Raw genomic sequence first — 27,463 nt, 5'->3', positions numbered from 1 at the left:
AGGCAGGCGGTGAGGGATTGAGAGTTCCCGGTGAGAGATAAAAGCCATAAAACATATCAGACAGTGAGTTGCATTTCATTAAACACAGCTGATATTGACAAGGCTTCCCAGCTAGCACATAACATTCTGAGAACCTCTTACATCTTGGCGAGATCCTGGTTGTCCTATGGTTATTTTGCATACAATCTTCCCACAACTTTCTGAGAATGGTACAAGATAGTTGCTTGGCTTTGGAACATCCTTAGCCCATTTAGGGACTTTTCAAAAAACTTTATTTTCTTGGTTTTTCATTACTTTAACAGAATGTTTCTTAAAAGTTCACACATGGTTACATTTAAAATAAATGTAGGTTATGTTCCAGGAACGTTTGCCAACTGGTTTGACATTGGGAATGTTCTCAAATAGTTCAGAGACCATTAAGAAACAATGTTCTTCTGTGGGAACTGTATTATTTCAGCATAACGTTTCCTCATGGGTCTATTCAAAGTCATGTTCTCAAATTGGACGTTAAGAAAACATTCCATAAAAACCACAAGAAAACTGAAGTTATGTTCAGAGAATGTTATTTAAAAACATATACCATTCTCAGCATCAACAAAACTCTTTCTATGATCTTGTTAAAGATGCACCATGCAAAAATTGCTCCGCCATTTCCTGGTTGCTAAAATTCTATATACATTTTTGTCACATAAATTTCAGTTAATGTGACAAAACCAGCAAGTATAGTGTAGAGAATCCTCGTACCATCTAAACCACTGTGAAATATATATTTTTTCATTACCAAAAATATTGCATTTTCAGCTGTTTGAAGCTGGTGTACAAAATCGAAAGAAAAATATGCAAAAATTAAACATAAGAACGGCAAACATATAAATAACGCACATAGAACAGATTTGACTGTTAAACAGTCATCACTAGCTGGCCTCCGCCCAGTCCTCTGAACCTTACACTGAACCCAAACGCGCGAGTGTGTCTCTTGCATAAATTGATTTTGTCCCCCTACACCAAACGTGATCACTACACGCAGGTTAAAATATCAAAACAAACTACATTAATTAACCAATTACATTAATTTGGGAACAGGTCGAAAAGCATTAAACATTTATGGCAATTTCGCTAGTTAGCTTGCACTTGCTAGCTAATTTGTCCTATTTAGCTAGCTTGCTGTTGCTAGCTAATTTGTCCTGGTATATAAACATTGAGTTGTATATTTTACCTGAAATGCACAAGGTCCTCTACTCAGACAATTAATCCACACATAAAATGGTCAACTGAATCGTTTCTACTCATCTCTCCTCCTCCCAGGCATTTTCATCTTTGAACTTATATGGTGATTGGCATCTAAACATTCATAGTATTACTACACCAACCGGCAACACAGTTCGTCTTTCAATCACCCACGTGGGTATAACCAATGAGGAGACGACACGTGGGTACCTGCTTCTATAAACCAATGAGGAGATGGGAGAGGCAGGACTTGCAGCGCGATCTGCGTCAGAAATAGAAAGGAGTTCTATTTTAGCACTTGGCAACGCAGACGCTCGTTGACACGCGCGAGCAGAGTGGGTGCAATAATTGAATAACATTGATTTCTACACTTATTTTGCAACACTCGCGCACGCGACGCGAGTGGTGTGGTCAGCCTATTAGACTGCTGCCCTACGTACATAGTCATTGAACACTATGTGTATACTGTATTCATGTTATATAACTACTGCTGTACACACCTTTTCTATTCACATACTGTCTATACATACCATTCACATACAGTACACATATACACTCAGTGGCCAGTTAATTAGATACATCAATCAAGTACTGGGTCGGACACCCCTTTGCTTCCAGAAAAGCCTGAATTATTCGGGGCTTGGAAATGTTGCTCAATTGGTATCAAGGAACCCAACGTGTGCCAGGAAAACCTTCCCCACAACATTACACCACCGCCACCAGCCTGTATCGTTGACACCAGGCAGGATGGGGCCATGGACTCTTAAGCCAAATCCTGACTCTGCCTGCAGCATTATGAAACAGGAACCGGAATTCGTCCGACTAGGCTGTTTTTCCACTCCTCAATTGTCCCGAATTGGTGAGCATGTGCCCACCGGATCCACTTCTTGTTTTTAGCTGATAGAAGAGGAACCCATTGTGGTCGTCTGCTATAATAACCCATCCTTTACAAGGACCGACGAGCTGTGCGTTCCGAGATGCCGTTCTGCACACCACTGTTATACAAAGCCGTTATTTGCCTGTTTGCGGCCCGTCTGTTAGCTTGCATGATTTTTGCCATTCTCCTTCGACCTCTCATCAACTAAATGTTTTCACCCACAGGACTGCCGCTGACTGGATGTTTTTTGTTTGTCAAACCATTTTCGGTAAGCCCTACACCCTACTGTGCGTGAAAAGCCCCGGAGAACCGGCCAATTCTGAGGTACTGGAACTAGCGTGCCTGGCAGGCACCAACGATCATGCCACGCTCAAAGTCGCTTAGGTCACTTGTTTTGCCCAATCTAACATTCAATTGAACAGTAACGGAATGCCTCTCTGCCTGCTTTATATAGCAAACCATGGCCACGTGACTCACTGTTTGTAGGAGTGAACCATTTTCGTGAACTGGGTGGTGTACCTAATAAACTGTTCACTGAATGTATATTTATATTCCGGACTCTGGTCTGGAAGGTAATTTCCTGAAATTCTATCCATTTTGCCATGGGGTGTTGTACTGGGTATTTAAAGGGTAACTGTACCTGCTGATTTGGCCTCATTTCTTGGCTTGCTTCTCAAGAAATGCTGGCAGCCATGACAGAAGCCAAATGTGAGTTGGCTTGGGGGTGAGGTTTGATGTCTGTGTTTCTTGGGGGTGTGTCCTTGCCATCACCAAGACACACCTATCTGTCAGATCTTTCCAGCAGCTGTTTTCCTCCACTCAATCATAACAAACAAACCTCCTGCAGGTTGAGTTCAATAACTACAGGCAGATAGATGTATGGTGAGATGACGGAGGAAGCTTTGAATAGGTCAGTAGCCTACAGAGTAATATGAAAAGAATGCAATTGCTGAATTTATGTAGATATTCTAAACTAAGTGTTTTGCTAACTTTCAAATGTAGCAACAGGTCCGTGTTGAATAAACATACCATAGAAGCAATGTTCTGCTAATATAACAATGCACACCTTTCACCTTTCATTGTCATGCCCAGCCGATACAGATACAGTGCCAATCAACATTTTGTCTGGTGGTATTGGGGCTACCTTGGCAAACATGTCAGAGTGGTCATACCTTCCAATGTTGTTTTCCGTATACAACAGGAGTTCCCTGATCCTGCTGCAGAATACACAGGGTTTCTCCCTCCCCATATTGACTGATACCATTCAATAATTTAAAAAAGACAATACAAGTAAAAGTTGTGACAAGTAAAACATTTATGCCGAGTGCCAGGTCTCTTTCGTATAGAGTTGATCAGGCTGTAAATTGTGGCCTGTGGAATGTTGTCCCACTCCTCTTTAATGGCTGTACGAAGTTGCTGGATATTGGCGAGAACTGGAACACGCTGTTGTACACGTCGATCCAGAGCCTCCCAAACACACTCAATGGGTGACATGCTTGGTAAGTATGCAGGCCATGGAAGAACTGGGACATTTTCAGCTTCCAGAAATTGTGTACAGATCCTTGCGACATGAGCCTGTGCATTATCATGCTGAAACATGAGGTGATGGTGGTGGATGACTGGCACGACAATGGGCTTTGGGATTTCGTCACGGTATCTCTGTGCATTCAAATTGCCATCCATAAAATGCAATTGTGTTTGTTGTCCGTAGTTTATGCCTGCCCATACTATAACCCCACCACCACCATGGGGCACTCTGTTCACAACGTTGACATCAGCAAACCACTCGTCCACACGATGCCATACACACTGTCTGCCATCTGCCCGGTACAGTTGAAACCGAGATTAATCCGTGAAGCACACACTTCTCCAGCGTGCAAGTGGCCAGAGAAGATGAGCATTGGTCCACTGAAGTCAAACCCACAGTTTCATCAGCTGTCTGGGTGGCTGGTTTCAGATGATCCCGCAGCTGAAGAAGCCGGATGTGGAGGTCCTGGGCTGGGGTGGTTATACGTGAGCTGCGGTTATTAGGCTGGTTGGACGCACTGCCAATTTATCTAAAACAACGTTGGAGGCGTATGGTAGAGAAATGAACATTCAATTCTCCGGCAACAGCTCTGGTGGACATTCCTGCTGTCAGCATGCCAATTGCATGTTCCCTCAAATCTTGAGACATCTGTGGCATTGTGTTGTGACAAAACTGCACATTTTATAGTGGCCTTTTATTGTCCCCAGCACAAGGTGTACCTTTGTTCTGAACATGCTGTTTAATCAGCTTCTTGATATGCCTGTCAGGGATGTAAACAAATTTGTGCACAAAATTTGAGAGAAATAAGCTTTTTGGAACATTTCTGGGATCTTTTATTTCAGCTTGTGAAACAACACTTTACATGTTGCGTTCATATTTTTGTTCAGTGTAGTTTATCAAGCCGGGTATTTTTTAATACAACTTTTCATATGACACACATTACCTGTTGTTGTTGATGAAGCCGTCTGTGTCGTCAGGAAAGTAACTCTGGTCACTATTTGAGGCCTCATGATGGCGTGTCCAGGAGGAATTTTAACGTCTGTTCTCAGGAGGTTTAAAAAACTTTCAGTTTTACCGGTCAGGAAATATATGGCTTCATTCCCACACCATAGGAAACCAAAAAACATATGTTCCCACAACTTCCAAGGAACCAAATGTGCTAGCTGGGTTTTAACCTAAATAACAGCATGAATAACTAATTCATATCTGCTAAATAGGCTACTGACAGCGCAACATTTCAGTGAAACTGAGAGTAATAGATTTAGTTTGCTGCTGACAAAGTGAAAATAAACAGTCACACCGGTATGTTAGAATACATTTATGAGTCAAATACATGCACACCAGGTTTTGTGCAGACCTGGTTTCAAATACTATTTGAAATCATTTTGAATACTTTAGCTGTGTTTGATTGACCTTGCCTGTTTCAATGGGAACAATAGACAAGTCCCAAAAGTAAAAATCCCACCGAAACAGCAGATGTTTAAAATATTTGAAAGATTTCAAATAGTATTTGAGCCCAGGTCTGGTTCTATGTTTGGACTGAAATGCCTGACATTCTGTATAGTTTCTCAGCGGAGGGTTAGGCTAGAGATATCACCCAGCCTACACAGCACCAGCCTGCAGACTTCTTGGGGACTCATTTGATATGGCTAACAGTGTAGAATACATCTGTGAAATTACTCTTGTTGCTGTGCTTTTGTGCAGAGGTTAGTTTCTGTCTTTTAAACAAGCTTTTACTCAGCCAAAAACAGGTGAAAAAAATCCAACACTGAGTTTAAGTTAATCAGTCCGAATGTCAATCAACCTGACTGCTCTGGCCTGTTAGGGGCAGGTTACCTCTGATGAACAAAAGCTAGAAAAAATGAGTGAGTCAGAGATTTCAGTAAAGTACTTCATCATATCGGTGTCCTCCTAATTCTCCTCCTTTTTATATCAAATAAGGAGCATACTACATACATTAACTGTGACATGTACTAGTCCGGCTGTTCTAACAGCTGGGTGAGTGAAGGGTGTTATAAATCATACTGCACATCCAACAATAAGACTATAAAATCTGAGTTCACATTGTATTGAATTTGTATTAAATACACATTGTGTGCATATGGCTCACTATATTTGTGTACAGAAGACCTGTCTTGTTGTTCAGAAAATGTTTAATATTATGGTCCAGAATTGTAATGCATATCAATGTATACAGTGCCTTCAGAAAGTATTCACACCCCTTGGCTTTTTACACATTTGTTGTGTTACAGCCTGAATGCATAATTGATTACATTTAGATTTTTTTGTCACTCGCCTACACACAATATCCCATAATGTCAAAGTGGAATTATGTTTTTCGTAATTTTGACAAATTAATAAAAAAATGAAAGGCTGGAATGTCTTGAGTCAATAAGTATTGATTTTGTTGTGGCAAGCCTAAATATGTTCAGGAGTAAAAATGTGCTTAGCAAGTAACATAATAAGTTGCATGGACTCACTGTGTGCAATAATGTTTTTTAACATGATATTTTAAGGACTCTCACATCTCTGTACCCCACACATACAATTATCTGTAAGGTCCCTCGGTTGAGCAGTGAATTTCAAACACAGATTCAACCACAAAGACCAGGAAGGTTTTCCAATGCCTCGCAAAGACGGGCATATATTGGTAGATGGGCAAAAAAAAGCAGACATTGAACATTCCTTTGAGCATGGTGAAGTTATTAATTCACTTTGGATGGTGTATCAATACACCAGGTCACTACAAAGATACAGGCGTCCTTCCTAACTCAGTTGCCGGAGAGGAAGAAATCGCTCAGGGATTTCACCATGATGCCAATGGTGACTTTAAAACAGTTACAGAGTTTAATGGCTGTGATAGGAGTAACTACAACAACATTGTAGTTATGCCACAATACTAACCTAGTAGACAGAGTAAAAAGAAGGAAGCCTGTACAGAATACAAATATTCCAAAACATGCATCCTGTTTGCAACAAGTCACTAAAGAAACACTGCAAAATATGTGGCAAAGCAATTAACTTTTTGTCCTGAATACAAAGTGTTATGTTTGGGGCAAATCCAAGACAACATATTATTGAGTACCACTCTCCATATTTGCAAGCATAGTGGTGGCTGCATCACGTTATGGGTATGCTTGTAATCGTTAAGGACTGGGGAGTTTTTCAGGATAAAAAATAAATGGAAAGGAGCTAAGTGCAGGCAAAATCCTGCTTTCCACCAGACACTGGGAGATGAATTAATCTTTCAGCAGGACAATAACCTAAAACACAAGGCCAAATCTATACTGGAGTTGCTTACCAAGAAGATACTGAATGTTCCTGAGTGGCTGAGTTACAGTTTTAACTTAAATCTAATTGAAAATCTATGGCAAGACCTGAAAATGTTTGTCTAGCAATGATGGACAACCAATTTGACAGAGATTAAAGCATTTTGAAAACATTATGGCAAATGTTGCACATTCCAGGTGTGGAAAGCTCTTAGAGACTTACCCAGCAAGACTCACAGCTGTAATTGCTGCCAAAGGTGATTCTACAAAGTATTGACTCAGGGGTGTGGGGATATTTCTGTATTGTCATTTTTTTTAAATGCTAAAATGTCTAAAAACATGTTTTCATTTGGTCATTATGAGGTATTGTGTGTAGGTGGTTGAGAAAAAAAATTGGATTAATCCATTTTGAATTCAAGCTGTAGGCACTAAATGTATATTAGTAGATTAGAGAGTGGTAGACTAAATGTATGATGCATATTTGATATGTATATTTGTTCGTATCAGAGGTGTATTGTGGATATGAACTCGGCCACCCTGATGTACAATATTCTGTGTCCGTCTCTTCAGAGATTACCTACATGTTACTCTCCCCCAGGGGAATATCTGCCTATGCTACTGTGCCGGCACAGTGACAGAGGAAGATCCTTTTGGTGTGGCAGCAGCAGCCAGTGCTCGCTGATCTGACTGTGGGAACATTACTTACACAACCAGGGTGGGTAGAGAGAGGAAAAATGCTTGGCTCGACATAGTTTTAAAGGGAGACTCGATTTTCAAGACATGTCTCTAGAAAGCACCGGCAACACAGGTGGGTAGAAATCAATTAGAGGCCTGGAACCTCTGGGCTGTGACTTTGCCAGCACCGGGCTGGGCCCAGGGTGGTGGGATGGATGTGGGTGGACGGGCAGGGCTGAGGCCAGCGTGTTGGTAGTGGCAGGGCTGGTCTGACAGGTCTAGCCCCAGAGGACAGGGAGCATTCAGAAGCCCTTCACCGCCACCGTGCCAGCGCCTCACATCTATTTCAGATGAGCCACTGGCACTGCTGCGGTCTCTTCTTTCCCCAACACATTTAGGAGGCCCAATTATGGAAATGAAACACAGCAGTTTATTCTTCCTCTCCATGTGATCGTAAGGCCTGTCAGGGGGAAATATGTTTTTCCTATATCAGTTTGGTGATGTCAGTGATAAAGGTATTTCCACTGTAGTGGTAAAAACCTCTGTGCTGCTGTGAGAGTAGTGTTCTCAGCAGGTGACAGGTCAATGTAGGTATGATGGGGATGAACTACCATGTACAGTATGATCTGCACATGATCTATGACTATGCCTCTTCTCTGCCTGCCCTGCCTGGGGATATTCAAATCAGTGACAGTGGAAAATAAACAGACATGACAGTGATGAGCACAGGGCAGGCCCTAGTAACTCCTATCCATTTGAGCATTTGAGCATTTGAGCATTTTTCTCACAAATGAAACCAAATCCATCGCTATCCAGGCTAATTTGTTTTCAATACTGGGGAAAGGGATGATTAAATCCCAGCCTTTTAGGCAAGGTGAAACACTTTGTATCTGTTCAGGCAGGATTCAAGTGGGTGTGCGTGTGTGAAGCTATTACAGCTGAGGATGGCAATATATCTCTTCAACCTGGAGGAATAATCAGCCTCCCATAACTCTCCTGGTCCTGTGTTCTCTGGGTCCTGCAGCTCCTACACTGAGAATAAACCACAGTGTTCCTCAGCCTCCAGTCTAAGTCAGATACTCATAAAATAACACATTGATCCTCAAAAACACACTCCGCACAGCCTGAAATGGTGTGTGTGTGTGTGTGTGTGTGTTTACACATCAAAACCTGACAACCATGTCTCTGAGTTTCAATATTAACATAGAACAGGTTTTGTTTGATTTCTCTCTTTTCTTTCATGTGTGATTTCTCATCTACATTCAGCGCAAATCTGGCAGAAACACAAAGCACAAGGATGTGAGACTGACAGGAACTCACAGCTTTGATTCAGCATATTGCAGGTGTGGTATTTATACTGACTCAAACAAAACGTAGTAATACAGAACATATAACAGAATGACAGTCCCAGTGTTTCATGTCTGCATATTTTAACAATGATCACAACATGGAATCTACATATCCATAACCCAACGCCTGATCAAAGGCCTATCTGCCAGTACAAATTCTCAATTTGTTTTTCTAGTCAGTGTGGGAGAAACAAGGTTCAGTACTGTATACTGGATACAATATATACGATGTGAAGTCCATTAGAGTATCCATTATCTGGTGAGTATCCTATTTTTATGGCTGTTACCGTGAGAAACTCCCACACCTCTTAGATACCGTTCCAATAGCCATGATGATCCATATCATTATTCAAATAAAATGACCCGGGAATACAGAGAGCCATCTCAATGATTCATATACTGTGACTGAACTGGAACATTGGGGCTTTACATCCTCTTCCTCTTCTCAGGGCTCAGGAAAGAACAATATAGAGATCTCAAAGTCATATCTCCCCCTCTATCCATCCATCAACCTATCTAACCATCTATTCATCTACCTATCTATGCACCTACAGTTGAAGTCCAAAGTTTACATACACTTAGGTTGGAGTCATTAAAACTCGTTTTTCAACCACTCCACAAATTTCTTATTAACAAACTATAGTTTTGGCAAGTTGGTTAGGACATCTACTTTGTGCATGACACAAGTCATTTTTCCAAAAATTCCTTACAGACAGATTATTATACTGTATCACAATTCCGGTGGGTCAGAAGTTTACATAAACTAAGTTGATTGTGACTTTAAACAGCTTTGAAAATTCCAGAAAATTATGTCATGGCTTTAGAAGTTTCTGATAGGCTAATTGACATAATTTGAGTCAATTGGAGGTGTACCTGTGGATGTATTTCAAGGCCTACCTTCAAACTCAGTGCCTCTTTGCTTGATTTCATGGGAAATTCAAAATAAATCAGCCAAGACCTCAGAAAAAATGGTAGACCTCCACAAGTCTGGTTCAACCTTGGGAGCAATTTCCAAATGCCTGAAGGTACCACGTTCTTATGAACAAACAATAGTACGCAAGCATAAACACCATGGGACCACGTAGCTGTCATACTGCTCAGGAAGGAGACGCGTTCTGTCTCCTAGAGATGAACGTACTTTGGTGCGAAAAGTGCAAATCAATCCCAGAACAACAGCAAAGGACCTTGTGAAGATGTTGGAGGAAACAGGTACAAATGGTCTGATGAGACAAAAATATAACTTTTTGGTCTAAACTCCACTCGCCGTGTTTAGAGGAAGAAGAAGGATGAGTACAACCCCAAGAACACCATCCCAACCGTGAAGCATGGAGGTGGAAACATCATTCTTTGGGGATGCTTTTCTGCAAAGGGGACAGGACGACTGCACCGTATTGAGGGGAGGATGGATGGGGCCATGTATCGCGAGATCTTGGCCAACAACCTCCTTCCCTCAGTAAGAGCATTGAAGATGGGTCGTGGCTGGGTCTTCCAGCATGACAACAACCCGAAACACACAGCCAGGGAAACTAAGGAGTGGCTCCGTAAGAAGCATCTCAAGGTCCTGGTGTGGCCTAGCCAGTCTCCAGACCTGAACCCAATAGAAAATCTTTGGAGGGAGCTGAAAGTCCATATTGCCCAGCGACAGCCCCGAAACCTGAAGGATCTGGAGAAGGTCTGAATGGAAGAGTGGGCAAAAATCCCTGCTGCAGTGTGTGCAAACCTGGTCAAGAACTACAGGAAACATATGATCTCTGTAATTGCAAACAAATGTTTCTGTACCAAATAGTAAGTTCTGCTTTTCTGATGTATGAAATACTTATGTCATGCAATAAAATGCAAATGAATGACTTAAAAATCATACAATGTGATTTTCGTTTTTGATTCCGTCTCTCACAGTTGAAGTGTACCTATGATACAAATTACAGACCTCTACATGCTTTGTAAGTAGGAAAACCTGCAAAATCGGCAGTGTATCAAATACTTGTTCTCCCCACTGTATATCCAAAATGTCCATTTATTTGGCGCGTTTGGCGCGTTTGATCTTGATACTTTTGTAATACCACTTTAGGTATTTTTAAACGTTAATAATCGATCAAATTGAAGACGGGTCTATCTGTTTTCAATACAGGACAACAACAAACTGATGCTACTTTTCTAGTCTGTCCAACACTCAACAGTGGTACACTGTTTCAAGATGGCCGTACTTCTTCATTTCACAAAGGAATAACCTCAACCATTTTCCAAAGACTGGTGACATCCAGTGGAAGCGGTAGGAACTGCAAACAAGTGCCTGAGAAATCCAGTTCCCCAATGGAAACTCATTGAATTGACAGTGACCTCAAATTGATTCTTTTCTGAATGGTTAGTCCTCTGGGTTTTGCCTGCTACATAAGTTGTTATACTCACAGACATGATTCAAACAGTTTTATTAACTTCAGTGTTTTCTATCCAAATCTACTAATAATATGCATATCTTATATTCTTGGAATGAGTAGCAGGAAGTTGAACGCTATTTATCCAAAAGTGAAATTGCTGCCCCCTATCCCAAAGAAGTTTTAAGGACAACAAAATCAGGGTATTGGAGTGGCGATCAGAAAGCCCTGAACTCAATCGTATAGAAAATCTGTGGGCAGAACTGAAAAAGCGTGTGCAAGCAAGGAGGCCTACAAACCTGACTCAGTTACACCAGCTCTGTCAAGAGGAATGGGCCAAAAGTCACCCAACATATTGTGGGAAGCTTGGAAGGCTATCCAAAATGTTTGACCCAAGTTAAACAGTTTAAAGGCAATGCTACCAAATACTAATTGAGTGTTTGTTAACTTCTGACCCACTGGGAATGTTATGAAATAAATAAAAGCTGAAATAAATCATTCTCTCTACTATTATTCTGACATTTCACATTCTTAAAATAAAGTGGAGATCCTAACTGACCTAAGACAGGGACATTTTACTAGGATTAAATGTCAGGGATTGTGAAAAACTGAGTTTAAATGTATTTGGCGAAGGTGTATGTAAACTTCCGACTTCAACTGTATCTATCGGTCTGTCTGTCTATACACTGCATCTTTTATATCCAGCCATCTATCAGGCAAACTAATTTTTGTCTCTCTCTCCCCTCATCTCTCTTTCTTCCTCGCTCCTTCCCTCTCTCTTCTCTTAAATTGGAGGAGACAGGCGAGGTAATCGCTGTTTTCACGCTGAAGCCATAAAACTCAGACACCTGGCACCAGACTCCTGGAGGGCTGGCAGCTCTGTGGGGGGTTGTATCCGGTCTGACCGAACGCTACCACAGTGTGTGTGTTCATGCGTGTGTGTGTGTGTGTGTGTGTGTGTGGGGGGATTGATAATGACAGGTCACCTCTAGGGCTGTTTCGGTGACCGTTTTGCCGCCACACCGGCAGTCATGAGTCATGACCACAGTCAAATTCCATGTGACCGTTTAGTCACGGTAACTGGTAACTAGGCTTCTCCAAGCTCTGATGCTGCTGATGGTCATTCGTAGCCTACCAAACCTGATAACTGCCTGGTACTTGGCACTCTATTGTCCCTCGAACCACTGACATCAATGCAAATGTATTCGAAAATCTAATCAAACACTCCATGAGAGCCCATGAGCTCATGTTGTGCCATATTTCTATTTACATTTTTTTGTCTTATTTTTTTGTTGTTACTTTTACCCCGTTTTCTCCCCAATTTCGTGGTATCCAATTGGTAGCTACAGTCTTGTCTCATCGCTGAAACTCCCATTTGGGACTTGGGAGAGGCGAATGTCGAGAGCCGTGCATCCTCCGAAACACAATCCAACCAAGCCACACTGCTTCTTGACACAATGCCCACTTAACCCGGAAGCCAGCCGCACCAATGCGTCGGAGGAAACACCATGCACTTAGCAAACCGTGTCAGCGTGCACTGCACCCGGCCCGCCACAGGCGCAATATTTCTATAGTCTATGCAATTGCTTGAAAAAACAGAGTTTTGAAGGCCTCTATTAAAAAGAGAAGGATCCCATCAGCTTTCTATAGGCTAGGCCTACTATATTTATTCATCAACTTTCTTAACATTAAGCACATTGCTTTGCCTTACAACAGGAGACTAGCCTACCTGGCTGGCATGAAAATGAACAACGGGAAAAGTATCCTCAATTCCAAATTTAGGTGCATAGATGACATGTATTTTTTTTACCCATGCCCCTGTTACCGAGATAGGTGACTGAATATTCCATTCTAAATCAAAACTAATTTCACACATATTATTTAGTATATGTAAAGACAACATTGAATTAAGAATAGTCTGATCGGTGCCAATATTATCAGCTGATGTGTTATCACGTGTGAATGACGGCAAGCATGTGCAGTAAGACAAGAAACAGTGCATTCATTTTTTGGCGATTTTCTTCAAATCATAGTCGCACACTTCATGTAGCGTAGCCCATAGGCCAAAATGTTTTGATCAGGTTTGTATCACAACTAAAGTGGCCAAATAACTACTTAAAATTAAGCACATGAATCCGCTTTACAACCGTTGTAGAGCCTAACTGGCAATCATAGGCGGCGCATGAGTTTCAAGTTTGGGGAAGATGATTTTCACCATAGAAATGCTTCATTATAATAAAGCATTACATGTATAATCACATTTGCGGTCACTTTTGAGAACAGTGTTTTCCCGCTAATTGATTGCATTTGGGAACGTTCACACTTATAGCCTACTGTTGTGTGCACATTGCTGCACTTATAATGTGAACAAAATAGCCTAATAGTTTATCAACATTTTAAGCTAAACATTCTGATCTGTTGCATCAGCCTCATTGCTTTTAAAAGTTTTTCTGATGCGAGTGGTTGTATTCATTTGGGATATATACAGTTGAAGTCGGAAGTTTACATACACCTTAGCCAAACTAAGTTTTTCACAATTCCTGACATTTAATCCTAGTAAAAATTCCCTGTCTTAGGTCAGTTAGGATCACCACTTTATTTTAAGAATGTGAAATATCAGAATAATAGTAGAGAGAATGATTTATTTCAGCTTTTATTTCTTTCATCACATTCCCAGTGGGTCAGAAGTTTACATACATTCAAATAGCATTTGGTAGCATTGCCTTTAAATGTTTAACTTGTGTCAAATGTTTTGGGTAGCCTTCCACAAGTTTCCCATAATAAGTTGGGTGAATTGTGGCCCATTCCTCCTGACAGAGCTGGTGTAACTGAGTCAGGTTTGTAGGCCTCTTTTAATCGCGCACGCTTTTTCAGTTCTCCCCACAAATTTTCTATGGGCTTGAGGTTAGGGCTTTGTGATGGCCACTCCAATACCTTGACTTTGTTGTCCTTAAGTCATTTTGCCACAACTTTGGATGCTTGGGGTCATTGTCCGTTTGGAAGACCCATGAGCGACCAAGCTTTAACTTCCTGACTGATGTCTTGAGCTGTTGCTTCAATATATTTATGAAATTTTCCTCCCTCATGATGCAATCTAGTTTGCGAAGCACCCCCACAACATGATGCTGCCACCCCTGTGCTTCACGGTTGGGATGGTGTTCTTCGGCTTGCAAGCCTCCCCCTTTTTCCTCCAAACATAACGATAATCATTATGGCCAAACAGTTATATTTTTTTTCATCAGACGAGAGGACATTCCTCCAAAAAGTACAATATTTGTCCCCATGTGCAGTTGCAAACTGTAGTCTGGCTTTTTTATGGCGGTTTTGGAGCAGTGGCTTTTTCCTTGCTGAGTGGCCTTTTAGGTTGTGTCGATATAGGACTTGTTTTACTGTGGATATAGATATTTCTGTACCTGTTTCCTCCAGCATCTTCACAAGGTCCTTTGCAGTTGTTCTGGGATTGATTTGCAATTTTCGCACCAAAGTACGTTCATCTCTAGGAGACAAATCGCATCTCTTTCCTGCGCGGTATGATGGCTGTGTGGTCCCATGGTGTTAATACTTGCGTACTCTTGTTTGTACAGATGAACGTGGTACCTTCAGGCATTTGGAAATTGCTCCCAAGGATAAACCAGACTTGTGGATGTCTACCATTTTTTTCTGAGGTCTAGGCTGATTTCTTTTGATTTTCCCATGATGTCAAGCAAAGAGGCACTGAGTTTGAAGGTAGGCCTTGAAATACATCCACAAGTACACCGGCAATTTACTCAAATGATGTAAATTAGCCTATCAGAAGCTTTTAAAGCCATGACATAATTTTCTGTAATTTTCCAAGCTGTTTAAAGGCACAGTCAACTTAGTGTATGTAAACTTCTGACCCACTGGAATTTTGATACAGTGAATTATAAGTGGAATAATCTGTCTGTAAACAACTGTTGGAAAAATGACTTGTGTCATGCACAAAGTACATGTTCTAACCAACTTGCCAAAATTATAGTTTGTTAACAAGAAAATTGTGGAGTGGTTTAAAAACTAGTTTTAATGACTCCAACCTAAGTGTATGTAATCTTCCGACTTCAATTGTAGCATCCCACAAGTGTCCCAGAGAATGTTTAGAATATTTATTTATTGCACAGAAGGACAAGTTGACCAATAGAATAGGTCAACTTTTGTACTATGGGGGATAGTAGATTGACATAGGCTAGCGCTTTTGCTGTTCGTTAGGCCTACTCATCTTGTTGGCTGACGAAAAGTTGGCAAAATGTGGAACATACAGTACTTCTAAAATCTTCAATTTTGCAATGTGAGTGAGTGTGCTTCGGAGCACAGCAGCCGGGAGAAGGGAATTATAATTATTATATTCAACCCAAGGGCACAATGGCCACTTTGGCTGCAAAGGGAATTGATTTTTTTAGGGGGCACTACGGCCAAACAAGGGGGATGATGCTGGTAAATTCGATGCCTGGTGAGAATATTATCAAGTGCTTGTCAAATTGTGAAAGAGAGACTGATGAAGTGTGTGCAGCCTGAGCTGACAAGGTACAAATCTGTCGTTCTGCCCCTGAACAGGCAGTTAACCCACTGTTCCCAGGCCGTCATTGAAAATAAGAATTTGTTCTTAACTGACTTGCCTGGTTAAATAAAGGTAAAAAAAAAAAAAAAAAAAGCCTGCACAAGAAACAAAATCAGAGATCATGCCTTTCACGCTACTTTTTTTCACATCATAATTAGAGTTGCATCATGCAGCCTTAGATTCTAAGGCTGCAACCTGCACTCAGAATGACCGCCAGGTTTAGGATCACTGAGAGGAAACTACCTACGACATTTAAACTGGAACAAACAACTCAGTAATGGGTGCAAAAAGTGTAACTGATTGGATTAGTTTATAAAAATGCATTCTATTTACCTTTGTGTCGCATAAGATTAATCAATCAATGAATGCACATGCACAAAAATAGATATTGAAACAGACAATTCTAAAACTCAACCTGCAAGAGAGCATGCTGAGAAGTATGATGGGTGTGGTTTTGGTTCAAAGTGATGTGTATGAGTTTCAGGCCCCTGTACTGGAGTAAAACTGGGCCTCAAAATATAGCCTTATGAAATACATATGGTATTGGGTTAAATAATAATAAAAAATAATAACATATCTGCTTGGGATCTAACTTAGTGAAGTTCATAAGACTGAAAACAGAGGAACGCAACAACCATGCCTCTGTCACTAACAAAGACAGTCATGGCTGGTAACGCTACAATGTAATTGAAAGGCAAGGCACTGGGAAATATGTGAATAAGGCTTTACACTAAGCAGTCTGTTAAATTAACACCCTTCTGGTGTCTATATGGGTCCACAGACTCAACACTTTCAGTGTTGATTTAACACTCTCAGTAGCTAGGTTTCTATCCAATTGGTGACAGATTTTCATGTGAATATTCAAAAATCCTCATAAAAACAATATGCCCATTTTCCCACCAGAGATGTGTGATGACGTAGTGCACATAAAAATATGTTTTGCGGTTAAATTCCCATGTACCAAATAAAAAATACGAGTTAAATATGTTTCCATCACATTTTCAATTCTACTGATGGTTTTGTCACAACAAATGTTGTGTTACATGGCAAACGTGCCCACTCTGGTCTTGGAACATGTGCTCTAGCCAACAGCTCGCAGACAGTGTGGGAAGGCTACCTACATGATGAGGTTATTATGGATAAGAGCAAGATTATTTTTATTTGTCAAACGGCAGCCAAGCATCGATCATCATCTGGTGGGGCGAACAAGAACAAAAACAATTGGGGATGCATGCCAGCAAAGCCACTACACAACACTAAACAATATATTAATTGCACTATAACGGTGACAAACGGTGCCCACAAACTCTTAGGGCCTACATAAAGCTGTCCCAGCAGCAGTTCCAACACCTCCCACTGCTACACCTGGCTATCAGCGGAGCCTTGTCTGGCAGCGAAACAGTTCATTCAGCCTCATTTACTGCCTTTAAAAATAAATATAGCTGATAAGGCTGACTTGCTTAAACAAATATGGTTTCTAGTGACAATTGAGATGTACAAACTATGGCATAAGGGGATGACAAGCAGATAAGAGGCAATCCGTAATTTCGATGAAGACATTCATGATCGAGCTAGGACGGACATAGTCAATATAACTATTTGTTCAGCACTTTTGAAAATGGACAGCGACAGAATTCAGAACATGGGCTGTTCTTACAGTGTTATCCCTGTACACCAAGTCAGAACCATAGGATAAATAAAGGGGGCATACAGTGGGGAGAACAAGTATTTGATATGCTGCTGATTTTGCAGGTTTTCCTACTTACAAAGCATGTAGAGGTCTGTAATTTTTTATCATAGGTACACTTCAACTGTGAGAGACTGAATCTAAAACAAAAATGTAGAAAATCACATTGTATGATTTTTAAGTAATTAATTTGCATTTTGTTGCATGCAATAAGTATTTGACACATCAGAAAAGCAGAACTTAATATTTGGTATAGAAACCTTTGTTTGCAATTACAGAGATCATACGTTTCCTGTAGTTCTTGACCAGGTTTGCACACACTGCAGCAGGGATTTTGGCCCACTCCTCCATACAGACCTTCTCCAGATCCTTCAGGTTTCGGGGCTGTCACTGGGCAATACGGACTTTCAGCTTCTTCCAAAGATTTTCTATTGGGTTCAGGTCTGGAGACTGGCTGCCACTCCAGGACCTTGAGATGCTTCTTACGGAGCCACTCCTTAGTTTCCCTGGCTGTGTGTTTCGGGTCGTTGTCATGCTGGAAGACCCAGCCACGACCCATCTTCAATGCTCTTACTGAGGGAAGGAGGTTGTTGGCCAAGATCTCACGGTACATGGCCCCATCCATCCTCCCCTCAATACGGTGCAGTCGTCCTGTCCCCTTTGCAGAAAAGCATCCCCAAAGAATGATGTTTCCTGGGGTTGTATTCATCCTTCTTCTTCCTCCAAACACGGCGAGTGGAGTTTAAACTCATCAGACCACATTATATTCTCCCATTCCTCCTCTGGATCATCCAGATGGTCATTGGCAAACTTCAGACGGGCCTGGACATGCGCTGGCTTGAGCAGGGGGACCTTGCGTGCGCTGCAGGATTTTACAGTATACATATCTCCCTAGCATATTAGATCATTTATGCAGCAGCATACAAGACATTTTTGGGCTCACCTTGTGCTGTGCTCACTTGAACAGGAAGGAGGCGCGGCGGTCCTTCATTGGCTAATTTTCTCATCAAAGTCTGGCATTCTCTGGATTTATGGTGCTTTCAAGACAACTCTGAAAAATACAAGGTCGAATCATGATGACGTCAGTGATCTTCAGGTCGTAGCTCTAGAAAGAGGCCTGAGTTCCTGACTTGCAATTCTGAGTTGGATGACCAAAACATATTTCCCCAGTCAGAGCTAATTCTTTCCCAAGTTCCCAGTTGTCTTCAACTCACTGAAGTCAGATTTCCCAGTTCCGAGTTAACAGTTGCTTTGGGCGAGGTAGAAATCATGCTGGATTGACAGCATGGCCAATGTTGAATGTTTAACATTTTAAACATGGAAAAGAGACCCTTAAACCCAGACTTGGGAACACAAACCCACTTAACTGAATAGCAGGCTAGTGATTGCTTTGCAATGCTTGCAGTTAGCCACTGATTCTTTCCAAACCACTCATTGTTGAGTTTGCGATTTCCAACTTGTTGTGTAATGTTTATGTCCAATACGGTGTATCTATAATTTATTTTAATTATTTCTCTTCATATGACAAGTATTAAAAATAATTTTCCAGTAGATTGTCGACTTGATTCATGATGATGACTGCTAGCTAAGATTTTGAAAGTATGATGTTGATATGATCAGTCCAATCAAAGCTACTGTAGATATAAAGTGATTTGACATCATTTTATCTGTGACCAATGACCTTGAGCCTTCTTGGATGGGCACTTCTAATGTAACTCTATAGCAGCACCCAAGGGACTTGAATTTTCGAGCTCTACCCTTAGATTTGGTGGTGACGTAGTGTCCCCATGAGTGACAGAACACTGAGCCAATCATGTTGTAACTAGAGAACATTACCAACCCCTACGCTCCGTATTTTCCGCTGGCTGCTCCACCACCACAGAAAGCACTGAGCTGGGCTGAAACACCTGCATTTTGGAGCTGCCATTCTCAAGAAAGCAAAAAAGAGACAATGTTTGTATGCCGCTTTTTTAACTCAATGATTTTAGATTTTTTTTTACATTGTTTGAAAACTGATATGTGACATGTATTAATGCCAAAATAAAATGCTTTTTTTTTGTTGATAAAATTGTGGGGCTCAAGCTCTGCCCAACCTTCTGTGAATGATGGGTCGCCACTGCCCCTGAGTGCCTGAACCATGACGCTAATCTCACAGCCTGGGGAAGCACAGAACAGCACACTCATTTACAGTTTACACGGAGGTACACACACAGGCACGCACAGACACGCCGATTATGCTCACACACAAGCTCACAAAGGCCCACATTCACACACATAACTCATTCAACAATACACACACACACAAAGAGTTTAAGAGCTATACATACAAACATACATAAAGACGTATACCACAACATGAACACAGGCATATCATCAGCAAACCAGTGCCTGCGAATCATGAACACCACCACCCACTCATACTGTACATGCTGTGGTTGTACATAAATTGCATACATAGTCCTGGTCCTAGTACTGGTGCACAAACAGTTTCATTTCACACACACTCCTACTCACACCTCCACAAACCAGTGGTACACTGAAAGGGCAGAAATCCCTCATCCAGACATTATCCAGCTGGTTTAGAGCAGGCCTCAGGCATGCAGAGGGGATTTACTCTGCCTCTTCATTCTGTCACAGCCTTTATGTGTTTTAGCTTCCTCAAAACACACATGCATGATCACGCACACCATACACAAAAGCTTACAAACTCACAAAACACGCAAACACACAAACAAACACAAACACACAACCATACTGTACACAAAATCATACACCAAACACACACACACACACACACACCTCATACCCCTGTAAATATTCAATGGGTTCAATTCTCGGGCCGACTCTCTTCTCTGTATACATCAATGATGTTGCTCTTGCTGCTGGTGATTCTCTGATCCACCTCTACGCAGACAACACCATTCTGTATACTTCTGGCCCCTCTTTGGACACTGTGTTAACTAACCTCTAGACGAGCTTCCATGCCATACAATTCTCCTTCCGTGGCCTCCAATTGCTCTTAAACACAGGTAAAACTAAATGCATGCTATTCAATCGATCACTGCCCTCACCTGCTCACCCGTCCAGCATCACTACTCTGGACGGCTCTGACTCAGAATACGTGGACAACTACAAATACCTAAGTGTCCTTCCAGACTCACATCAAACATCTCTAATACAAAATTAAATCTAGAATCGGCTTCCTATATCGCAACAAAGCATCCTTCACTCATGCTGCCAAACATACCCTCGTAAAACTGACCATCCTACCGATCCTCGACTTCGGTGATGTCATCTATAAAATAGCCTCCAACACTCTACTCAACAAACTGGACGCAGTCTATCACAGTGCCATCCGTTTTGTTACCAAAGCCCCATACACTACCCACCATTGCGACATGTACGCTCTCGTTGGTTGGCCCTCGCTTCATACTCGTCGCCAAACCCACTGGCTACAGGTTATCTACAAGTCTCTGCTAGGTAAAGCCCCGCCTTATCTCAGCTCACTGGTCACCATAGCAGCACCCACTCGTAGCACGCGCTCCAGCAGGTATATCTCACTGGTCACCACCAAAGCCAATTCCTCCTTTGGTCGTCTTTCTTTCCAGTTCTCTGCTGCCAATGACTGGAATGAACTGCAAAAATCTCTGAAGCTGGAGACTCATATCTCCCTCACTAGCTTTAAGCACCAGCTGTCAGAGCAGCTCACAGCACCTGTACATAGCCCATCTGTAAACAGCCCATCTATCTACCTACCTGATCCCCATACTGTATTTAATTATTTATCTTGCTCCTTTGCACCCCAGTATCTCTACTTGCACATTCATCTTCTGCACATCTACCATTCCAGTGTTTAATTGCTATATTGTAATTACTTTTCCACCATGGCCTATTTATTTTATGTCCTTAACTTACCTCATTTGCACTCGCTGTATATAGACTTTTTGTTTTCTTTTGTTCTACTGTATTATTGACTGTATGTTTTGTTTATTCCATGTGTAACTCTGTGTTGTTGTATGTGTCGAATTGCTTTGTTTTATCTTGGCCAGGTCACAGTTGCAAATGAGAACTTGTTCTCAACTAGCCTACCTAGTTAAATACAGGTGAAATAAAAAAAATAGAAAATATGTTCACCCAGCTTAGTGCCTTCCCTTCCAGAAAGGATAAGGCAGGCAAGTAGGACGATATGTCATTTAGGTATCATCAGCCCTGTCTATTTGATGCCAAGGCCTCGTAAATGCATTTATTACCCGAGTCTCCAAACAGCACAGGGACTAATGAAGCTCATCAAAGCCACAGCAGCAGCACACAACCAGGAGAAGACAGATCTGGTCCCGTATCCAGGGTTAGGCTGTGTGGGTCTCTCTCTGTACCCACATAGAGCTCATTGGTTCTGGGGGTAAGAAGCCAACAGACACCCTGTTTAGAGCTCTGAACAGAGGTCTGGAAGTCTTAGACCAAAGATGGATGCTTTTTTGTAACAGCATTAGGTTTCCTTGAGCTGAGTCTACTCTGCCAACATAAGCACTCACTGTTCCACAAAGACATCAATAGCTAAAACCTTCTCAATCACCGAATCTGGACACCAAAATACACAAAGGCAAGCATATGAATAAAAATGAGCCAAATTGCTTTTTATCCATTGGGGAGGAGACAGTGTACACAGAGTGCCTGTCTTCAGTATCCGTTTTGCTCAGTGACTTAACCCTCGGCTTTCAGATGCTGGCTGGTACTGCCAAGAGGAAACTGGGTCTAATGAGAACATGATAGCACTTTTCACAGGGAAGAATAATGTGTTTCTCTTCATTCATTCGGCCCTTTTCATTGGGCCTAAAATGTGAGCAGTGTTTCCCAATCAGCAGCCACACAACAGGCTCCCTCACATTCATGCCGTCACCATGGTGACCGGCTATGCCACATGTCTGCTTCATACCCAAATGAGGAGACAGCTGTGTGTGCCATTAGGCGTCGTAGAGCGAAAAGCGAACAAGAACTACCGCTAGCACGAGATCACAACGATAAACATCCATATGCAATGACCGGATTAAACATCAGACACCATCAAACGAAAAGTCTGATAATTGCTATACCAGCAGACAATGGCTCCCACTATAGCGTGGCTTCGTTCAGTCTTACGCTACCACAACAAAGAAACAAGGGTCTGCTGTTACCTAGTAGATTCTACTGACTACATCTACAAACGCACCGCAGCGTGTCTCCTTCCCAAACGACAACTACTACTGATGAAACATAGCATATCACAATACAGCAACCACAGCCAAACCTACCATTCCATCACTATTATTAGTTTTCAGTCACAATACTCCTATATTACGTCTCCAGACACGAGTCCCCAGCTCTGCCATGTGCTGCTGACAGCCAGACTTTGACTCAGATTTTTCACTTTAAAATGTATGCCAACCAAATCCATTGATTTCAAAGTTTAACAAACTATACAACTCTATGCACAAGGACTACTTTGAACAATTTACACTGAAAATGTCACAAAAACACATTGACTGGAAGAACTATGCTGATGCAAAGTTTGGTAAGATTAAGATTCAAAGATGTCTGCAGAAACAATGGGGTGTCAGGTGTGCTACGATATGACACCTTGAGTTAAATGCTTTTTGGGGTTATTGAACTACAGTAGGTGAAGTGGATTTACATCCGGTAATAGAATTACGGTAACAGAATTACATCATGGGTCCCTGATCTGTACTATATAGAAATGCATAATTATGGATATGAATATCATTATCTTCATGGTTATGTATCCTGAATAGGTACCCAAAAGTAGAAATATGCAATATCCTTCTTTTGCATATTTGAGTATTGTTCTACACACTGGCTAGTATTGTAATGAGCTCGGCCCCCAAACAAGACCACATTTGGTTGGTCCGGACCAGACCTAATCTGAAACAATCATAGATGTCTATGCTTCACAAGTTTGGACACCCCAGTACAGCCCAGTAGAGCACAGCAGAGTACAGTTCAGTAAAGTAGTTAAATACAGTACATTATACTGTAGTCTATGTTAATGCCCTATAATGTACTGTACTCTATTCTACTGTACTTTACTGTTCTCTACTACGCTCTCCTGTATAGTACTGTGCTTTCCAAATCTGTGAAACATAGATGCTGGTGCAGGCTGCCAGTGCAGGCTGACCAATTTTAAACTACTTTTCACCCGGTGTCGGTCGGTGCTCAGTGGGTGAGGATGCTTGTAACAGTAAATGGAAAGAGGGTAGGTGTCAGAAAGAGCCGGGAGAGGTGACATTAACTGGAGAGAGTGAGAGAGCGAGCGAGACGTCTATACTGTTTTTACAGTCTTGGTTTGACCACCAGATAACAGAATGAGAAAAAAAAACTGTTATGAGCTAGGCTTGGGCAGTAAACCGTATACATACCGTATACCACCAGGGTATTTGGAAATAGCCATGGGGTGGTTTTTCAAAATCAATACCGTTGATAATATATGAAGTGTTTTCATAAATGTTCATATTTGTAGCTAGTTTTTAAGTAAATACCTGCAGTCAACTTGTGCAATATGTTATGAGATGAAGAAGATTGCGTTGTTCATTTCACCTGTCACATAATTTTGTATTATAAAGTATTATTACTGGTAGTTCACAGGCGCATAGTTTGTTTACAAGCACACAACGACAAGAGACCAGAGTCTTGTGAGTCACTCACTGTTGTGCAGCAAACGCCGGGTGATCTAGTTACAGTATGGAATTCACAACTATGTGTTTGCCAGCTTGATATCTTACAAATATTAAGTTAATTGTCTAAAATGTGCAAAAAGCTCTGCCGTTGTACATTTGGTTTGCTAATTTAGTAGCTAGTTATATATCTAGCTAGCTAAGTAGTTGGCTTCTTCCAAAATCAAGCTTCGCTTGGTAACACCAGAGGATCCCCTCCTGGATCAAGAGTCTTGCTGTCTAATATTTGTTTTGTGCATGCAGCAAACTATGAGCAGCATTTCTGATATATATAACTTCATGAGCTAGGATGTCTGTCTTGCAAATAGTTTCGGTCAGAGACTGTATAAAATGTTTGAAAATGCATTCTCTATGGGATTTTACATGTACTTGTTAGCATTGCTAACCTTCACATTACAGAGGCTATGTGGGGTTTGAAAATAGCACCCCTTGTGTTCAGTGCTGGTATGACCGGATATCCTGGTATGGCACAAGGTTGGTATGAAGGTATGACAAACTGGATACTGCCCAAGCCTATTATGAGCTGAACATACAGTAACAGTATGCCAGTGGAAGGGAGTACAGTAGCAGGTGACCCAACTGTGGTTTGTGACTACTATGATTTCCCATTGTAGCCAATTCAACTGCAGTAATTCCGTTACCGATTTTTCAGTAATTTGGTAACAGAATTACGAGTTTTAATTATTTATAAACATACTTGATATTAAAAAAACTATAACTAATTGGTGGGTCTTCCTTTACTTGCTGCGTCTGTGAACGCTCATTATCCTTCCTCATCATGAGGGAGAGAAACTAGAAAAGATCTTAGATATGTGGGTTTTTGGTAACAGAATTACAAGGTAAAAGGCATTGTGTCTTAAACTTATTTCATCCAAAACTAAATATGTGTTGATAATAGTTGGCAGGGGTCTTTGATTCAACATTATTGTGTTTTGATGTATTTCTAATACCTTTTAAGACTTTTTCTGTTAGATGTTGTCTAAGGCCCCTTTTCCATCTGTTTGACCAGAAATCAAAGCCTTCGCTTATCCTGGAAAATGGTTGAAAAATGTATATATGCCTTCAATTCTCAAAAATATAGACTTAGCTTCATTTGACACCCAATATGACATGCTCCTATGAACTTCACTTGAAGGTGCTCATAGGTTCATTTCGCAGCAGTCATAAAACATACAAACAAAATCCACAAATTAAAAAACAACAGCAAATAGCAAGGGATATTTACAAGCAAGTAGCCTGGGTAAGTGCATTTTCATTAGTCTGAGTGAGAGGCACCCTGTTCCTCCTGCATTGGCCTACCTGAGAGGCACGCTGCTCCTTCTGCATTGGCCTACCTGAGAGGCACGCTGCTCCTCCTGCATTAGTCTGCCTGAGAAGCACCCTGTTCGGGCCCCATTAGTATGCAGGCGTCCCGCTCCACATCACACAGGGCTTTGGTGCAGCTGGTGGAGGCAGAGCAGAGGTGTGGAGCTGAGAAGAGGAGGAGGAAATGTGTCTGTTCAGCCAGAGAGAGGAAGGAGGGGGAGGGGACTGGGGAGCAATTCTCCTTCTGAGGAGCACCACTGCTTCTGAGCCAATAGGAATCCTTCTCTGCTCTGCTCTTCCATAAAGCAATTGGTGGCCTCTCAGGGGTGTGTGCCTAGTCCTCTCCTGTACTCCCTGTTCATCCATGACTGTCTGGCCACGCATGGCTCCAACACCATCATTAAGTTTGCCAACGACACAACAGTGGAAGTCCTGATCACCGACAACGGTGAGACAGCCTATAGGGAGGAGGTCAGAGACCTGGCAGTGTGGAGTCAGAACAACAACCTATCCCTCAATGTCAGCAAGACAAAGGAGCTGATCGTGAACAACAGGAAATGGAGGGCCGAGCACTCCCCCATTCACATTGACGGGGCTGCAGTAAAGCGGGTTGAGAGCATCAAGTTCATCGGTGTCCACATCACTAAGGATCTATCACGGTCCAAACACACCAACACAGTTCTGAAGAGGGCACGGCAATGCCTCCTCCCCCTCAGGAGATGAAAAAATTTGCCATGGGTCCCCAGATTCTCCAAAAGTTCAACAGCTGCACCATTGAGAGCATCTTGACTGGCTGCATCACCACTTAGTATGGCAACTGCTTCGCATCCGACTGCAAGGTGCTACAGAGAGTAGTATGTACAGCCCAGTACATCACTGGGGCTGAGCTCCCTGCCACCCAGGACCTCTATACCAGGCGGTGTCAGAGGAAGTTCCTAAAAAAATAGTCAAAGACTCCAGCCACCCAAGTCATGGACTGTTCTCTCTGCTACCGCACGGCACCAAGTCTGGAACCAATAGGGCCCTGAAAAGCTTCTAACCCTAAGCAATAAGACTGCAAAATAGTTAGTTCAATATTTCACCAAATAGCTACCTGGACTGCATTGACCCTTTTTGCATGAACTCTTTTTGCATGAACTTTGACTCACATACGCTGCTACTACTGTTTACTATCTATCACTTTATTCCTAGTTATATGTACATATCTACCTCAAATACCTCGCACCCCTACACATCGACTCGGTACTGGCACCCCTTGTATACAGCCAAGTTATTGTGTATCTATTACTACTTTTATTATTACGTGTTTTATTTTTCTATTATTTCTCTATTTTCTTTCTCTCTGTATTGTTGGGAAGGGCCCGTAAGTAAGAATTTCAATGTTAGTCCACACCTGTTGTTTATGAAGCATTTGACAAATAACATTTGATTTGTAATGGTGATATCACTTTTAACAAGATACAGATAAAACACATATAATTATGCTAACAGCATCTAATGTGACAAGGTTTAATGAATACTTTTGTTAGAGTAAGCTAATGTGAGGCAGTCTTGTATGTTTCAGTAGCTGAAGCTATTCAGCTCCAACATGGGCGTTTCACAAATGCCTTATTCCCTATGGACAGAGATGGTGCTGACAGTAACAATTTCTCTCTCTCACACAATCTTTCTCTATATATGAGAGAGAGATATCACAATATATAAATAAGAGAGAGAGAGAGAGACAGAGACGAGATCAATATATATATATATATATATCTTCTGTCTTTCTCCTATTTTTTTCTCATTCTATCTGCAACGACAAAGAAAAGCCAATATGTCCTCTGAGCATGGATCAATCATGCTGACTTTGGCAAAGTCAGGCTCTCTCAATGGG

At 41.6% G+C, this 27,463-nt stretch overlaps 1 protein-coding gene across 10 annotated transcripts in view; it reads right to left on the bottom strand.

Moving 5' to 3' along the window:
• Positions 1-27,463, bottom strand: part of LOC100136832 (leucine rich repeat neuronal 1) — a 34,430-nt gene that overhangs the window by 3,344 nt on the left and 3,623 nt on the right. Inside the window, exons 2-3 of one of the 10 annotated variants that reach the window (XM_021567417.2) lie at positions 25,582-25,752; positions 18,501-18,608 (exon numbers count right to left, since the gene is read on the bottom strand). The exons of 1 other annotated variant lie outside the window; for it this stretch is intronic. The gene's annotated coding sequence lies outside the window, so the exon portion shown is untranslated. Of the gene's footprint in view, positions 1-1,216; positions 1,402-2,744; positions 3,068-18,500; positions 18,609-25,581; positions 25,753-27,463 lie in introns of those variants that run through there. 8 more of the 10 variants (XM_021567415.2, XM_036947891.1, XM_021567416.2 and 5 more) reach the window with 8 other exon arrangements.

Source organism: Oncorhynchus mykiss, chromosome 17 (genome assembly GCF_013265735.2).
Source record: "Oncorhynchus mykiss isolate Arlee chromosome 17, USDA_OmykA_1.1, whole genome shotgun sequence".
NCBI classification, from domain to species: Eukaryota; Metazoa; Chordata; class Actinopteri; order Salmoniformes; family Salmonidae; genus Oncorhynchus; species Oncorhynchus mykiss.
The sequence above is the reverse complement of the archived record's forward strand: the minus strand, read 5'-3'. Positions and strand labels throughout refer to the sequence as shown.